At 37.1% G+C, this 6,070-nt stretch overlaps 1 non-coding gene across 1 annotated transcript; it reads left to right on the forward strand.

The window, feature by feature from the left end:
- Nucleotides 1-3,531: 3,531 nt before the first annotated feature.
- On the forward strand, nt 3,532-3,657 carry LOC123568949 (U4atac minor spliceosomal RNA). The gene has a single exon (XR_006692500.1). It is a non-coding gene; the product is annotated as a U4atac minor spliceosomal RNA (small nuclear RNA).
- Nucleotides 3,658-6,070: the final 2,413 nt, after the last annotated feature.

Consider the following 6,070-nt stretch of genomic DNA (forward strand, 5'->3'; position numbering starts at 1 on the left):
AACAGGCTCACTGTGGGTCAGCTTTCTGCCTTTGGCACAATAACATGGCTGGGAGACAGGGCACGTGATGGTAGAAATTAGACAAGCAGAGCAGAAAGAATGTAGATAGCTTTTTGTATGTAAATCTATTCTAATTCTCCTGTATGGCTTGTGGATTGGACATATACTCTCATATATCCAGCATATATCCAGAATATGCTCTGAAATTGTGACTTTGACCTGAAACCAAGCTTGTACATGTAACCTATCACAACAGGTATCATTTCTTTAAAAAATGGAAGAGTATAATCCTTTGGATATATACCCAGTAATGGGATCACTGGGTCAAATAGTATTTCTAGTTCTAGATCCTTGAGGAATCACCACACGGTCTTCCACAATGGTTGAACTAGTCTACACTCCCACCAACAGTGTAAAAGCATTCCTATTTCCCCACATCCTCTCCAGCATCTGTTGTTTCCTGACTTTTTAATGATCACCATTTTAACTGGCGTGAGATGGTATCTCATTATGGTTTTGATTTGCATTTCTCTGATGACCAGTGTTGATGAGCATTTTTTCATGTGTCTGTTGGCTACATAAATGTCTTCTTTTGAGAAGTGTCTGTTCATATCCTTTGTCCACTTTTTGATGGGGTTGTTTGTTTTTTTCTTGTAAATTTGTTTAAGTTCTTTGTAGATTCTGGATAGTGGCACATATACACCATGGAATACTACGCAGCCATAAAAAGAATGAGTTCATGTCCTTTTCAGGGACATGGATGCAGCTGGAAACCATCATTCTGAGTGAACTATCAGAAGGACAGAAAACCAAACACCGCATGTTCTCATTTGTAGGTGGGAATTGAACAACAAGAACACTCGGACACAGGGCGGGGAACATGACACCCTGGGGCCTGCCATGGAGTAGGGGGCAGGGGGAGGGATAGCATTAGGAGAAATACCTAACGTAAATGACCAGTTAATGGGTGTAGCAAACCAACATGGCACATGTATACCTATGTAACAAACCTGCACGTTGTGCACATATACCCTAGAACTTAAAGTATAATAATTTTTAAAAAAGAGTGGAAGACTGAGAACTGGAAGACTGAGAACTAACTGAACCAGAGGATTAAATCAGGTGAAAGTAGGAGAAAAATGATTTGTATTGAGCTTGGCAAAATTAGCGCCTGAAGCCATGCTAAACACCTTATAATTTGTTTCGCTGACATTGATCACATTCAGAAAGAGCAGCTGATAGCAGTCAAGACAGCAGGGCCAGATTTAGGGTGAGGCGAGTGAGGCAGGGTCATGTGAATGCAGGACAAAATCCTCTATCTTTATTTATATTGTTGATATTTTGTTCATCATGGATTGTTGTGTGAATGTCTACTTCTAAAATATTGCATAAAGGTATTATTTATCTTGATTTCCAAAGTCTTGGTGTCTCCTTAAGTTTTGCAGCTGGAGCATATGCCTCACTCACTTCATTCTCATCCACCACTCTGCTACACAGTTAGAAAAACATGTGATGACATGGACAGCACCTAGTATAAAGAGAAGCTTGAAAGAATTCAGAAAAGTCCACTTAAGGTTTATTACTGTCCAATGAGTGCACAGTGAGGGTGCTACTGCTAACACCTACACAAGACACCACCATCAACTAGAGCTTTACTTTACTTTGGTGCTATTTTTGGAAAAATGAAAACCAGATTTTCCATGATAAAGAAAACAATAAAAAAAATTTTTTTAAATATTTATAGAGCTAAAACTATAAAGTGCCTAAAGTAAAACATAAGATAAAATCTTCGTGATCTTGAGTTAAGTAAAGATTTTTTATATAGGACAAAAAAATTATGAACTATAAAAGAAAAACCTGATAACTTAAAATTTATCAAAATTTAAAGCTTCTGCTTTTCAGAAGACACTGTAAGAAAATTAGTTGACAAGCTACATACTAGGAGAAAATATTGGCAAAACTTATACCTGATAAAGAACATATTTAGAATATATAAAGAGCTCTCAAAATTCAATAAGAAAATCCATTAGCAAAAAGTACAAAATATTTGAATATACATCTCACCAAAGAAAATATACATGTCAAATAAGTGCTGAAAAAGAGACTCAACATGATTAGTCAAGATTGGAATCAACAGAAACATTTTAAAAAAAAAAAACTCGAACTCTATGGCAATAACACAAGAGAAGTGGTTAATATGGAGAAACCTTTGTTTGTATGTGGCTCTGGTGTTTTGTCAAAAGTGAACTGACTGATCATCCATATAGAAAATCCCAAATAATCTGCAGGAAAATATACGAGAACTAGTAAGTGAATTTAGCAAGGCTGCAGGACACAAGTGTTGTGGGTTGAACTGTGTCTCCCCAAAATATATGTTCAAGTCCTCACCTCCAGTACCTGTGAATGTGACCTTATTTGAAAATAGGGTCTTTGCAGATGTAATGAGTTACGATGAAGACTTACTAGATCAGGGTGAGTCTTTAATTCGGTGACTGCCGTTTTTACACGAAGAGGGAAATTTGGACACAGAGACTAACCCAGAGGGAGAATGCCACGTAGCAGTAGAGGCAGAGACTGGAATGATGCAGCTACAAGACAGGACTGTCAGGCATTGCTGACAACCACCAGAGGCTAGGAGAGAGGCATGGGACATGCTTTCCTCAGAGCCTCCAGAAAGAACTATATTTGCTGGCACTTTGATTCTGGACTTCCAGCCTTTCAGAACTGTGAAAGAATAAATTTATGTTGTTATAAGCCCTCCAGTTTGTGACAGTTTGTGATAGCAGCCCTAGAAATTACAAGGTCAACATATAAAAGTTATTTGTGTTTCTAAATAATAGCAATGAATAACTGAAAACCAAAATTTTTAAACATTATTTAAAATAGCCTCAAAACTATAAAATATTTCATGATATATCTAACAAAGTGTGTCCAAAGTTCATACACTGAAGACTACAAAATATTGCTGAAAGGTATTAAAGAAGATTGAAGTCAATGTAAAGATAAACTGTGTATGTGGATCAGAAGGCCCAGTATTGTTGAGGCAATTCTACCCAAATTGACCTACAGGTTTAATGCAATCCCATGCAAAATTCCAGCAAGTTTTTAGAAATTGACAAACTGACTCTAACATTTATATGGAAATGCAAAGGACCTAGGATAAACAGTTTTGGAAAAGAAAAATAATTTGGAGGAATTATACCACCTGACTTCCAGACTTATTACAAAGCTACAGTAATCAGTCAGTGTGGTAGATTATTGGCATAAGCATAGTCATATCGACCCATGGGAACAGTAATAGGCCTACATATATACAGTCAATTGATTTGCACTGCAGGAGCCAAGTTATTTCAATGAGGATAGGATAGTGTTTTAAAGCCAAAAGCCTCTAAAACGATTGATATCCACATGAAAAAAAAAAACAAAACAAAAACAAACAAACAAAAAAAAACTTCAACCTTTACCTTGCACCCTACACAAAAATTACCTTGAAATGGATTATAGCCATGAATTTAAAGATTTATAGAGCTAACTATTCCTCCCTTGGGGTTGCGCTACTGTTCAATGAGTGCTTGGTGAGGGTGCTACTGCTAATACCTACACAACACACCTACATCAACTAGAGCTTTGCTTTACTTTGGTGCAATTTTTGGAAAAATAAAAACCTGATTTTCCATGACAGTAAAAAAATAAAACAATAAATAAAATTTAAAAATAATATATACATCTAAATCTATAAAATGCCTAAAGTAGAACCTAAGATAAAATCTTCATGATCTTGAGTTAAGCAAAAATTTTTTATATAGGACAAAAAATTATGAACTATAAAAGAAAAAACTGGTAACTTGAAATTTATCGAAATTTAAAACTTCTGCTTTTCAAAAGACACCATAAGAAAATTAGTAGACAAGCTAAAATATGTAGCTTGTCTACTAATTTAACAAAACTTATACCTGATAAAGAACATATTTAGAATATATAAAGAACTCTCAAAATTCAATAAGACAATCCATTAGTAAAAAGTGCAAAATGTTTGAATATACATCTCACTAAAGAAAATATACATGTCAAATAAGCACTGAAAAAGAGGCTTAACATGATTATTTATTAGAGGAATGTAAGTTAAAGTCACAATGAAATGCCATTAAATACAGTTAATTATTCATTTATTTGTTTATTTATTTGCGATGGAGTCTCACTGTGTCGCCCAGGCTGGAGTGCAGTGGCGATCTCAACTCACCACAACCTCCGCCTCCAGGTTCAAGCCATTCTCCTGCCTCAGCTTTGCGAGTAGCTGAGATTACAGACGTGCACCACCATGCCTGGCTAATTTTTGTATGTTTAGTAGAGAAGAGGTTTCGCCATGTTGGCCAGGCTGGTCTCAAACTCCTGACCTCAGGTGATCCACACGCCTCGGTCTCCCAAAGTGCTGGGGTTACAGGCATGAGCCACCGTGCCCGGCCTACACAGCTAAAATTTAAAAGACTGACAATACCAAGTAGTGGTAAAGATACAGAGAAATTGGAAGTTTTATGCTTTGCTGGTGAGAATGCAAAATGGCACAGCTGCTTTGGGTAACAGTGTGGCAGTTTCTGATGAAGTTAAACATACACTTACCACATGACCCAGCAGTCCCATTCCTGGGACTGTAGAGAAATGAAAATATATATCCATGTAAAGACCTGCATGCAGCTGGGCGCCGTGGTTCACACCTGTAATCCCAGCACTTTGGGAGGCTGAGACGGGTGGATTACCTGAGGTCAGGAGTTCGAGAACAGCCTGGCCAACATGGTGAAACCCCGTCTCTACTAAAAATACAAAAATTAGTCGGGCGTGGTGGCACAAACCTGTAATCCCAGGTACTCGGGAGGCTGAGGCAGAAGAATTGCTTGAGCCTGGGAGACGGAGGTTGCAGTGAGCAGAGATCATGCCACTGCACTCCAGCCTGGCCGACAGAGCGAGACTCTGTCTCAAAAAAAAAAAAAAAAAAATGACCTGTATGCAAATGTTTATAGAAACTTTATTCTTAGCAAAAATTGGAAATGACTCAAATATGCGTCAACTAGTGAATTAATAAACAAATTATTGTACATCCCTACAGTGGAATACCACTCAGTAATAAAAAGAAACAAATTACTGATAAATGAAACAGGGACAAATCTCAAAAGCATCAGGCTAAATGAAAGAAACCAGATTTGATTTACATAGCATTCTGGAAAAAAACAAAACTATAGTTGCAAAAATCAGATCATTGACTGAGGATAGGAATTAAAGCAGGATATTTACTGCAAAGGAGAATAAAGGAAGTTTTAAGAATAATGAAAATGACACTGACAGTGGTTTTGTGACTGTACACACTCATCGAAGCTCATTGAACCATATCCTTAAAAAGAATTAATTTTGTTTTATGTAAATGATAAAATAAAACTGATAGAAAGAAAACTGACCAAAATGACCATGAAATGAACTGAATAAGTTATTTGAACCAATTGCAAACTTAAAAACTGTTAAAGAGCTAATTATTTTACTCTGCAATCACAAAATAAGCACAAGGCTAAGAGCAGTCTCATAATTTTTATAAATTAATGTGATGCAAAGTTTTCTATTGTATATAGACCTGTACACTGGACATAATCTGTGCATTAATTAAAAATCTTATAACCAGTCTGACCTGACCACCTCCTGCTCCAAAGGCTGTGGGATCCAAGAACACAGATGCTAAGAACTCAGAGCTAACCCACTCCGAGCTGTATCCATTCTCCTCTTCCCAGACCTGGGCATCAACCCAGGAAAAGTACACAAAGAGGAAAACATAATGAGGAAGGGTTGATTTTATTTCCAGCAGATTCAGTCTCTGATTTCTTTTGGAGAGTGGCTGATCTGACCCCTATTGGTGTGGTTTTTCAACACTGTCTACAAAACTTGGCATATCTCTCAGCAGTCACTTCTCTAGGTCAGAATGGGGGACTATTTTTCTTTAACAGATCATTGACCCAGATTAAAAATCAGTTATAGACCAGACACCAAGTAGGCCTCCTGGTGGAGATGAACCTTGAGCCAGGTTCTGAAG

Source organism: Macaca fascicularis, chromosome 14 (assembly GCF_037993035.2).
Source record: "Macaca fascicularis isolate 582-1 chromosome 14, T2T-MFA8v1.1".
Taxonomy (NCBI): Eukaryota; Metazoa; Chordata; class Mammalia; order Primates; family Cercopithecidae; genus Macaca; species Macaca fascicularis.